This window comes from Centruroides sculpturatus, unplaced genomic scaffold (genome assembly GCF_000671375.1).
Source record: "Centruroides sculpturatus isolate CEXI.00-Female unplaced genomic scaffold, Cexi_2.0 scaffold715, whole genome shotgun sequence".
Taxonomy (NCBI): domain Eukaryota; kingdom Metazoa; phylum Arthropoda; class Arachnida; order Scorpiones; family Buthidae; genus Centruroides; species Centruroides sculpturatus.
Window position 1 is genome coordinate 52,089 of NW_019384957.1, and position 13,279 is coordinate 65,367.

The 13,279-nt window shown below is 33.1% G+C and overlaps 2 pseudogenes; both read right to left on the reverse strand.

Annotated features, from left to right (window-relative positions):
• Positions 1-1,384: 1,384 nt before the first annotated feature.
• LOC111632382 lies at positions 1,385-2,726 on the reverse strand (annotated as a pseudogene).
• A 7,821-nt stretch (positions 2,727-10,547) lies between these two features.
• LOC111632383 lies at positions 10,548-11,889 on the reverse strand (annotated as a pseudogene).
• Positions 11,890-13,279: the final 1,390 nt, after the last annotated feature.

Sequence of the window (13,279 nt, forward strand, 5' to 3'; positions counted from 1 at the left end):
CTTTTGTGAAATTCTTATGCTATGCACGCAAATTTTGCCTCTCTCAAAATTTTTTGCTCTAGAGCCAAGCTTACTGTGTCTATATAGAAATCCGGTTCTGTCTTTGGGACTTTATCCTTATCATTTCTTAAGAGATTATATAATGTGGGGTTCCGTTTACAAACAATTCTTTATTTCTTTTTTTTCTATCAAATTCATTGATGCTGAACGTAATATCATTGGGCTGCAATTTGAAAAAATTGTATAACTATAAATTCTCACTGTCGTCCGTTTGTCAGTCTGCCTTTCCTTAATCTCGAGAATGGAGTTAGATAGATGAGATAAAAGCAGAGACCAGATATGGAAAGCTTACAGGCAGGAAATCTCGATTAACTACATACGAACTTCCGATGCAAACCGAAAGTCACGCTATTTCAATTCAAAAATGTTTCTATGAAAAGTGTTAGCTAGATGACCGGCACGACTCTATTGTTAACAGAAAAAGTATGACGTACAGGGGCGAGACACTATTAATTTCAGTTGGAGAGTAATTAATTTTAATTAAATAAATTTTTAAATATATGCATAAAAATTGCAGTGCGACAATAAATAATTGCCTGTTGAGAATGTAAATTTTGTAAAGTTCTTATTCAATGTGTTCTTCGTTCCGGACTGATGTGAACGGATTAAATTAATAACCGTCTTCCTACTAAATCTAAGGCAAATAATTCTGTCAATTTCTATTTCATAATCTCTCTAGCTGATGTACCGGTATGTGCACGTCGGATCAATGCCGGCGAGTTTGTAAGAAGATGAATCGTGCGAACTTGTTGGGATGTACAGTACAATAAAAGAAAGGTCAGTTTAACGTGGTTTATGAAGTAGACCGAAAGCATTTGAAGCAAAATTAATTCCTACTAAATTAGTGTAGTTTTCATAGCTTATTATTAAAGCAGAACGTATATCTTCGTTAAATTAAATATATTGATGAAGTTATCATTTAATGTTGTTTGTCGAATAAATAAATGCATTAATTAAAATTAAAAGATTTTTATACAAAGATAATTAAAGATATGCTAAGCGTTTAAAGACAAATGATTAAAAACTGTAATTATGAGTTAAATAATTCGATTAGAAATGACTGCGCCACGTTTAATTTAATAACTTATTAATATATATGTTATTTAATAAATTAGGGAATAAAATAATCTACATATACTTGTATATTCTCTAAAATATCTACTACATATAAATTTGTCATATGTGTGTATCTTATAATATATACAATTTGTTAAAATATGTTTTAACTATTGTTAAAATTAAATTATTTTTTCTAATCTTAAGAATAATACTTCTGCTGTTTCTAATAATAACTTCTTTTTTTTATCTTCGCCTTTTCCCGTGTTTATATGGGGATGGCGTTTCCTTCTCTAATACGTTTTTTCCAGTTCTCCCTATCAAGGGCTTCTCTCTTAAGTCCCCTCTGGTTCAAGTCTTCTTTTATCTTATCTTTCCAACGCATCTTTGGTCTTCCTCTTTCCCTCTTTCCTTTTACTACCAGCTTTCCGATCTTTTTTCCAATATAATTGTCACTTCTTCGCTCTACATGGCTAAACCACCTCAACCTACATTCTTGCATCTTTTTGCTCAAGGATCCCACCTTAACAGAACCTTTAATAAAATCATTCTTTATTCTATCCTTCCTTGACACTCCACACAACCATCTCAACATTCCCATCCCCGTCACCTCCGTCTTTCTTTCTCGGGCTCTTGTTATTGCGCATGTCTCAGCTCCATATAACATTGCAGGTCTAACAACTGATTTATACAATTTTCCTTTCAGATTGCGGCTAACTTTCTTGTCGCATAACACACCGCTCAGCTTCCTCCAGTTCACCCATCCCCATTGAATTCTATGCTGCACATCCTTCCATCTCAACAAATGTCCCTAGTTATTTAATTAAAACTCGAAACAAAAGGGAGCGACACATTTTGGATTTTAATATTACACTCACTCTACCATTCAGAGTCTTATAAGCTGTTTTAGTTCTGCTCTTCTTCATACCCCTTTCTTTCAAAACTTTTCTCCAATCTTCCAGTTTCTTCTCAGCCTTAGTTTGGGAAAGTTCACACGGCACAATATCATCCGCAAACAGCATACTCCACGGAACCTCACACTTCACGTCACACACCAACACGCCCATTATCAGGTCAAACAAATAAGGGCTAAGGGTCGATCTCTGATGCAAACCAACTGTAGTGCCCACGCTACTCTTAACTTGGGTCTCTGTTCTCTCGTACATTTTCTTGACGAACGTAACATATTTTTCTGAAACATTCGTTTCCCTCAATTATGTCTCTTGCCTTGGTACTCTATCATATGCCTTTTCTAGATCCATGAACACCATGTGCAAATTTTCCTGCATTTCTCTGTGCCTTTCCATCAGCTGTTTTAGAGCAAAGATAGCATCAGTCGTACTTCTTCCCGGCAAAAAGCTCAACTGTACCTCTCCAATCTTAGATTCCTGCCTAATCCTTCTTTCTACAATTTTCTCCCAAATCTTCATAGTATGGTACAATATCTTTATACCTCTATAATTTCCACAATTCTGTACATCCCCTTTACCTTTAAAGATCGACACAAGAATGCTCTTCCTCCATTCATCTGGGATCTTCTTTTGCTGCCAGAGTTTTTTCATAAGGTCCCAGAGGATATCAATTCCCTCCTTACCCAAACCTCTCCTCTTTTTCGAATGCAACTCTTACTGCAGAGATAAAAGGTGTTAACAAGAACCTAATAGAACGATTTTCAGTTATGTTACAAGCACTGGCATCCGGCTACAAGATCAATATAAGCAAATTCAAAATCTACTCGAAGGTAACAACGGAGTTATATGTGACGCTTTATCATCGGTATTCCATGCTAGTCACTCTTCACAAAGTTTTAATACACGGATCAAAAATTACATCTTCGTTTCTCATTCCAATAGGACAATTGTCCGAAGAGCTGCAAGAGGCTAGACACAAAGAATATTAAAAATTTTGTGAGAGTTATTTCCGGAAAGCTTCTAGAATAAACACTAATATAGATATTTTACATAATCTTTTAATATTTTCGGACCTTGTCATTACAAACTTTAGATCACTTGGTACGAAGAAAAAAACGCCGTTAACCGCTAACGTTTTAAAATTACTAAATTACTAAAAGTACAGCGTGTGACCGTGGTACTGTACAAGATGACTCCGAGTCAATGACTTTGATATGTAAATTTTTAGTTAATATGATATGTAAGAAAGAATTTTTATTATAAAAATGAATTTCACTAGCCTACATACTTAAATCCTGCTGGAATCGTCTCACGACCCACTGTGCGGCGCGGCGTATCGAAACTGTCGGTCAGTGGTGCGTTGGTCGGGGACACGTTCAGTCGACGGTCGCCGTCCCGACCCATCTTGTCTTGACATAATAATACAATAATTAAACAAAAACACCTGAGATGTAAATAAATTTTGCAAAGTAAAAATTTATGAGAATTCGGTAAAGATAAGCTTGGCGCTTTGAAGCAGTACCCACAAGATTTTTGCCTTTTGCTTGTATTATTGTTTTCTACATTTCGAACTTCAAGCTCCAAGGTTATCTTTACGAAAACATAAAAAAAAAAAATAAAATANCAGGACCGAAGGGTCGACATTGCGTCGGCGAAGACTGCAATGACTAATTCGTCAGGACTGACACCACTGTGCCTTTCGGGTAGTCACAGAGACCATTACGTTCGCATTTACGCGTGAGTAGTCGCGTCTATTGGCTGTTGGACTCGGGATGGAGAACAATTGGGCTAAAGAAGTGCACTTTACAATTCGATTATAAAAATAATACCCATTTATTGATTATATAAACTAATTACACATATGCTTTAAGCGAGAGAGAGAGTTTACAAATGTTCGCGCGTGGTATTTACGTGAAGATTGCTCTCTTGATTTGGGTCCTGTTTCGGTGGAGACAAGTCCTAGGTGAGTACTTGGGGTCATCGGCTATCAGCGGTTAAGCTTCTGATTGCTGGCTATTGGAGGAGCATCGATGGTGAAATGTATCCGAGTGTACACATACGACCAACTTTCGAGGACAGACGAACTCTTCTGTCTCGTTATCGGATCTTCTCCTCTTGTTTGTTTGTTTGGGGGTCTTCCCCTCGCAGTTCTTATTCTTTTTTCGTAAAATCGTCCTTCACGTCCAATGGCGATTTCTGCATTTTTGAATCTTAGTGACATATTCGATGTGTCACCCCCAAACAAGGAAGCAAGTCCGTGGGAAAGGATATAATCATATCCGTAGCGATTTTTTTTTCCGAAAAATTTTTTGAATAAAATTTTCCTATCAAGTCCGGCCTCTCACATAGATGTCAGATACGCGAAGGAAATCCGGAAAACTCCTCAAGGTCAATCTCTGGCAAGGCGCGAAACTATGACCAGGTACCATTTTCAGTGTTTTATCCATTCAGCCACTGGTTGGTGTTGGTGTTGTTGATTTGCAAAGCGTGCTAAAGTTGCGTTAAGCTTTTTCTGTGCAATATATTTGTGCTCTTAGATGCGTTTCTTCAAGTTCCTACCAGTGAATCTATGCATGTTGTACTTAATTCTATTGTCTCCAACTTACCGGTGTAAATGTAAGTGTTGTGTTTCTTTGAGCATGGCCGGTTTATCATCTATGCTGTTGACGACATAGACTAGAAGTGTTTAAAATGCTATCTAACTGACGTAGTCAGGGCCACCTCAAGCGGGTGACGTCGTCAAAGGAGCCAAAATAATTCTTAATTCCTAATTAAGTGACTGATTTGAATTATGAAGTGACAAAAAATGAAACCAAGAATTTTGAAAAAGTAAAACTAAAAGCTCAACTGCCTAAGTGTTAACGCTTGAATTATATATTATTTGGATTTATAGTATTGTACATTCAAGCGCGTGCTAAGTGGTAGTCGTGCTGGTGAGTTTCTTCTCCGACGAGGAATAAACTTGTACGGACTAGTATATAATAATGCTGACCGTTTACACAATCCAAACTCAATTCAAAGGAGTTTTGATGGTGATCAGAGAATAAGAATTACTGTATATTTGCAATTATTTGCAAAAATAGGACTTTAGCATGGGCAGGAGATACCCTAGCGTAAACGCAAATGCTTATGACATTAACCTGTAATTGAATTGCGTAATATTATATGAAAATATACTAAATTTCGTACACTTTTCTAAGTATAAAAATGATACCCTTTTACTAAATAGTACGGTTAACATACATGGTTTTAATTATATTTTGTTTTAATTAAAACTTACATCATACATAGTGACGTAGTGTGTGTTTATAAGTGGTCAAAGTTATTCATCAGATGTAATTGGATTATTTAAATCATTATCTTCATTTATTTTTGTAGATGACTTAGTAATTAATTATAAATACTTTAATATTTGAAATTCTTTAGATTCTTTTGTGAAATTCTTATGCTATGCACGCAAATTTTGCCTCTCTCAAAATTTTTTGCTCTAGAGCCAAGCTTACTGTGTCTATATAGAAATCCGGTTCTGTCTTTGGGACTTTATCCTTATCATTTCTTAAGAGATTATATAATGTGGGGTTCCGTTTACAAACAATTCTTTATTTCTTTTTTTTCTATCAAATTCATTGATGCTGAACGTAATATCATTGGGCTGCAATTTGAAAAAATTGTATAACTATAAATTCTCACTGTCGTCCGTTTGTCAGTCTGCCTTTCCTTAATCTCGAGAATGGAGTTAGATAGATGAGATAAAAGCAGAGACCAGATATGGAAAGCTTACAGGCAGGAAATCTCGATTAACTACATACGAACTTCCGATGCAAACCGAAAGTCACGCTATTTCAATTCAAAAATGTTTCTATGAAAAGTGTTAGCTAGATGACCGGCACGACTCTATTGTTAACAGAAAAAGTATGACGTACAGGGCCAGTTACTACTAATTTGAGGTGGAGAGCATATATTTTATATTAAATAACTTAAAAATATGATTAAAAATTGCAGCCCGGCATTGTGACGATGTCACAATAAATAATTACTTGTTCTATATAAATTATAATTATTTTTAAAATAAATCAATAGAAAATAAATAAACTAAAAAATCAAAAGATATTCTGATAATTTTGAAAGAATTTTAAACATAATCTATGAATAATTTATAGATTATTCACGGAGAAACAAATGGACATCAGCGGAAATTTATACGCCTGTAAATTTCCATTGGTGTTTATCTGTTTGTTTGTTCTTTGCTAATCTCGAGAATGGAGTTAGATAGATGAAAATCGAGACCAGATGTGGAAAGCTTACGTGAAGGAGGCCCCAATTAACTTATATACGAACTTCCAGTCCAGAACGGAAGTCATATTATTTCAATTCAAAAATTTTCTCCTAGCGGAGATAGATAGATTACCGGCATTACTCTACTGTTAACAGGAAAAGTCTAATGTACAGGAGCAAGACCCTACTAAAATTGAGAGCATTGTGACGAAAAATTGCAGCCCGACATTTTGACGATGTCGCAATAAATAACTGCTCGTTTATTTTTTATACAGTAAGAATATTAAAGATTTATTTGACAAATGTACTAAAACGAATTAATAAATAATTATTACACAATAAAATGATATTAATACATTTATTAAGTGACGTACTCATGCAGTACTTAATGTATTTGACGCATAAAATTTAACTTTAGTTATGTTGTGATACCAAATTACCAATTCAAAATGTTTATGAGTTTTCCCTTCGGTGGCACAATTTATTTTTGTAGGAAATAAATATTTATAATTACTGGCTTTAGTAGAATTGAAACTGTTCCAAGTAATCTTTTATGGAGAATTTTATTTGTAGTATAATAGTATAACGAAACATTAAAAGACTATAATTAATACAACCTTAAGTCGTCTATAGGAAGGCTGACTCTCCCTCGTAGAAGATGAGTCAGACAGATATTTTAAATCTGCTCTAAAAAAATTACCTATACTTTGAGAATTTTTTTGCAGGAAACAACAAACATCGCAATTACACAAAGCAGTAAGTTTTGCAGACAAAACGGCACACCTTTAAACTTTACACAACACTGACACAACTTGTAGCTAATAGAGCACACAAAATCCGCAGATACCATCAGATAGTCAGTACTCGGAAGGCCTTTCGTGATAGACACCCTAACGATATCAACCAGGATCAGGTTGACAGAACTAGAAGATATTTTCCTTGAATATTTATTTATTTTTAATATCACACCGAAAAGTGCACTTGACAAGACGAAGGAACAACTGGAAGAGTAAAGGCCGGTTCATATCTGATGAAAATGGAAAAGTGAAGAGAAAACGACATTGAATAGGTTTAGTGCGGGACATCTCTATCTTTACTAGTGACAATACTTCCGTACTCTTTTGGTTAAAGAGAAAAGTTAACATAACTTTTTCTCTTTGTTGGTTTGGTAGCCCATAATCTTTCCCGTGCTTCAACGTGGAGACTGAAACTGAAATGATTTCAATAAGAGCAAAATAATTAAACATATCCGAATAGCTATTATTTCTTACCTATGCTTATATATTTGAAACTTGCCTAAAATATAAGAAAAGTCACTTCATTGTGCCAGTATACAATACAGTATGTAATATATTGTTTTTGTATACCTTTATTAATTCTACAAAATAGTCATAAAATACAGTAGAACCTCCATTATCCGGATTTTCGATTATCCGGGATTGTTCAAAATAAACAAAAATTTTACGAATTTGCTGATTTGCACTTGGCGAATTACGACACTGTTTATGTACGTGAGGGAATGCATAACTTTTTTTNAAATATCAAAAATTTGGGATCCTCTCTTAATTTCTTGTATGAAGTTATAATAATTTTTGTTTTTTCTTCTTCTCAAATTAATTAATCGCGTATATTTTAAGTTTTTAAGGATTTTACGACGGAGGTTTCACTTTCACTACGCTCTCAAAGGTTTATATTAAACTCCAAGTACCGAAATCTCATGCGCGATTCTCTTTTGTTCATTTGAAGCATGATCGCGTATGGAAAGAAAATAAAAAAAGAGACACATTCTCTTTTCTTTTCAACTTTCACCAAATATAAACTAGTCTCGAAGACCTCCGTGGCCATTTCCTTTCAAGTATCGTAAGAATATAGAAGAGAAAATTGATAGCTGAAGGACTTGAGAGTAGTTAAGAAAAGAGACTTTAAAGAAGGAAACAAAAGACATTTTAAATACATAATTAATATTTTCTGAATTTTGTTTTAAAAAAGTTACGTTATTTTATTTATTTTATTTTTTTGTTCTTTATACTGAAAAAATTTTCTTTCAATTTAAATAAATTTATATTAAATTTTACTGATTTAATTAATTTTATTATTTATTTTTTATTTCTTGTTTAATTAAATTAGTTAATTAATCTTTACGATGGATTACAAGAGGATGAGAGTATTTACAAAAACGTTATTTAATGCTAAGTTCTCATTTTTGAGTAACAGAATGATTCATTCTTTTCCTGAAGTGTTGCATAGCAACCATACTATTTACGTCACTTCTTTGTACGCTATACATAATACTGTATTAATAAAATAATATAATTAATTAATAAAATGTAACTGTTGTAACACGCTTAGTATAATTTTTTGTTATTACATTATCGAATGTAGACATTTCTCTATTAATTTATAATAAATCTGCAATTGTTTATTCTTATTTTAGATTCTGTATTAAAATTTTTTTCTTTTAAAAATAAAATACAGTAACTGGCTTTGACAGAGTTACTAGAGTTGAAATAAAATAAATAGTTAAGATCGTCCATAAATTACATAACGCTTTTTTATACTTTTCGATTACCTTGTAATGCTCTGTAACATGTCATCACACATACTTACCTCCAAAATTACGTAAACCATATCCTTGATCCCATATCCTTAATTATACTCAAGATAATATATAATACGAGGTATAAACGTTACATTATTTTATTAATTACAAAAGTTACTTTAAACATATTACAACAGACATTGCATTAATTAATTACCCTATTAAAATTGTGTATAATGTACAAATCAATGTACGGTTCGCTATGCAACAATTCAGAAACAAAAATGAATTATTCTGTTACACAAAGGTTGAGACTCTAGCATTACTTAACATATTTGTAAACACTCTCATTCCCTTGTAAGCCATTGTAACGATTACGAGCATACCACCCATGTAAGGGCAATTCTCTATACACATTTATATTTATTTAAATCTAGTCAGTTTTCAAATTCTTAAATAAATTATTTCATATAAAGTTCTAAACTGAATGAGGACTTTAAAAGGTTTTATTCATTTTTGTAAATTTAATTATAAATATTGCACAAAATTTTATATGATTTTTTTTTTCTTTACATTGAGTATAACGGGCTTTTGGAAATTAATCCCAAAAGTCAATATTCAACATCTTTAATTAAATTTACAAAATATTCTAAACTAAATATTAATTTTTAAATATGTTAATACTATTATATCAAATATAATAAAGCTAGAATTAAAAAAATAAAGCTTTTGTAAAGGTAAAATATTTAAATTGAAAGAATCCAAGAGAAATATTCAACATAAAGAACCACGAGAAAACAAAATAACTTTTTAAAACAAAAATTTAGAAAATATTAAATGATAATTTAATAAGATTTAATTTAAATATGAAAATCAGGAATGTGAACAGATTTCTAAATTTAAATTTCAGTAAGCTGTATTCATTTATCATATAAGTGTAAAAAAAATTAAAATATTAAAATGAGAAGAAAGGAAAGTCATGTACAAGTCAGAATGAACGTCTTACATTATAAAAAGTAGGTAAAGATTGACAAGATGTCATCTGAAATTTATGTATACCATTCAAGTAAAGTATGATTAACAAATTTTAACTTACGAACGGGTATTCCTTCCAATTTCTGCTTAATATGTGTCTTGAAAAGTATCGTATTCTCCTTTTATCGATCGTAGTTTAGTGACATGTTATTATTGACTTCATGACATTTCTACTTATCTCTTTGCCTCTGGCGAATTGGATCAACGAAAACATGAAACTGAAATTCTTGCTTCATTTTACACCTATAAAAGAAACTATATTTTATTATTATGTTTCATCATTATGTCAATTGAAATCGTGCCATAAATATAAAAGGTAGGAAATAATATACTGTATAAAAAAGACTTCTATTCTATACACGAACAGAATTAACAGTTATCGAAAATATATATTTTAAGAATAATTGAAGATGAAAATTAATTTAAAATAGTCTTTACGAATATGTAAAATGAGATTTAAAAGTTTTGAATCAAAATTAGATTAATTTTTATATCAAAAACCATTTTCCATTTAATCTTGGGTTTAATTAATCATAATATAGCTTTTATAAACTTAATTTTATCTGTGTAAATTAGTACATCTATATAATATAATTTAAAAATAATAAGGAAATAAGTATTTTATATTAAACAATACTACNTCTTTTTTTTATCTTCGCCTTTTCCCGTGTTTATATGGGGATGGCGTTTCCTTCTCTAATACGTTTTTTCCAGTTCTCCCTATCAAGGGCTTCTCTCTTAAGTCCCCTCTGGTTCAAGTCTTCTTTTATCTTATCTTTCCAACGCATCTTTGGTCTTCCTCTTTCCCTCTTTCCTTTTACTACCAGCTTTCCGATCTTTTTTCCAATATAATTGTCACTTCTTCGCTCTACATGGCTAAACCACCTCAACCTACATTCTTGCATCTTTTTGCTCAAGGATCCCACCTTAACAGAACCTTTAATAAAATCATTCTTTATTCTATCCTTCCTTGACACTCCACACAACCATCTCAACATTCCCATCCCCGTCACCTCCGTCTTTCTTTCTCGGGCTCTTGTTATTGCGCATGTCTCAGCTCCATATAACATTGCAGGTCTAACAACTGATTTATACAATTTTCCTTTCAGATTGCGGCTAACTTTCTTGTCGCATAACACACCGCTCAGCTTCCTCCAGTTCACCCATCCCCATTGAATTCTATGCTGCACATCCTTCCATCTCAACAAATGTCCCTAGTTATTTAATTAAAACTCGAAACAAAAGGGAGCGACACATTTTGGATTTTAATATTACACTCACTCTACCATTCAGAGTCTTATAAGCTGTTTTAGTTCTGCTCTTCTTCATACCCCTTTCTTTCAAAACTTTTCTCCAATCTTCCAGTTTCTTCTCAGCCTTAGTTTGGGAAAGTTCACACGGCACAATATCATCCGCAAACAGCATACTCCACGGAACCTCACACTTCACGTCACACACCAACACGCCCATTATCAGGTCAAACAAATAAGGGCTAAGGGTCGATCTCTGATGCAAACCAACTGTAGTGCCCACGCTACTCTTAACTTGGGTCTCTGTTCTCTCGTACATTTTCTTGACGAACGTAACATATTTTTCTGAAACATTCGTTTCCCTCAATTATGTCTCTTGCCTTGGTACTCTATCATATGCCTTTTCTAGATCCATGAACACCATGTGCAAATTTTCCTGCATTTCTCTGTGCCTTTCCATCAGCTGTTTTAGAGCAAAGATAGCATCAGTCGTACTTCTTCCCGGCAAAAAGCTCAACTGTACCTCTCCAATCTTAGATTCCTGCCTAATCCTTCTTTCTACAATTTTCTCCCAAATCTTCATAGTATGGTACAATATCTTTATACCTCTATAATTTCCACAATTCTGTACATCCCCTTTACCTTTAAAGATCGACACAAGAATGCTCTTCCTCCATTCATCTGGGATCTTCTTTTGCTGCCAGAGTTTTTTCATAAGGTCCCAGAGGATATCAATTCCCTCCTTACCCAAACCTCTCCTCTTTTTCGAATGCAACTCTTACTGCAGAGATAAAAGGTGTTAACAAGAACCTAATAGAACGATTTTCAGTTATGTTACAAGCACTGGCATCCGGCTACAAGATCAATATAAGCAAATTCAAAATCTACTCGAAGGTAACAACGGAGTTATATGTGACGCTTTATCATCGGTATTCCATGCTAGTCACTCTTCACAAAGTTTTAATACACGGATCAAAAATTACATCTTCGTTTCTCATTCCAATAGGACAATTGTCCGAAGAGCTGCAAGAGGCTAGACACAAAGAATATTAAAAATTTTGTGAGAGTTATTTCCGGAAAGCTTCTAGAATAAACACTAATATAGATATTTTACATAATCTTTTAATATTTTCGGACCTTGTCATTACAAACTTTAGATCACTTGGTACGAAGAAAAAAACGCCGTTAACCGCTAACGTTTTAAAATTACTAAATTACTAAAAGTACAGCGTGTGACCGTGGTACTGTACAAGATGACTCCGAGTCAATGACTTTGATATGTAAATTTTTAGTTAATATGATATGTAAGAAAGAATTTTTATTATAAAAATGAATTTCACTAGCCTACATACTTAAATCCTGCTGGAATCGTCTCACGACCCACTGTGCGGCGCGGCGTATCGAAACTGTCGGTCAGTGGTGCGTTGGTCGGGGACACGTTCAGTCGACGGTCGCCGTCCCGACCCATCTTGTCTTGACATAATAATACAATAATTAAACAAAAACACCTGAGATGTAAATAAATTTTGCAAAGTAAAAATTTATGAGAATTCGGTAAAGATAAGCTTGGCGCTTTGAAGCAGTACCCACAAGATTTTTGCCTTTTGCTTGTATTATTGTTTTCTACATTTCGAACTTCAAGCTCCAAGGTTATCTTTACGAAAACATAAAAAAAAAAAATAAAATAAAAAACTGCTAAGAAAAACTTTGACCGGGCGAACTTTTTATTGATACATCTCAAGGATTAATTCATTTTTGTAGTTATTCTAGAATTTAGTGAAGTATCTCTCCGTAATTTTTTAAATGAAAAACTTATTTATTACAAACTAGCTTATCCGTCGCGCATTGCTGCGATCTCAGAAGAAAGAAAATTCAAGCAAACTCGTTATGATAAAATTCAATTTACATTTTGTTATTTTTATTGAAACTTATTATTATTATTATTATTATTATTATTATTCATTTTCATCGGGAAAACATTTCAAAGTGTCGTTTCAATTCTATTTATTTATTGGAGTGTTTGTGGATACACGATATTTTTTGTTTTTCCGTCTGGTGCGTACACGAATAAATCAGGTGTTCCGACGCGTGAGCGGGCCACATACAGTTGTCCATGCCAGAAGCACGGATTCTCCAAATTTAGCCCACACACT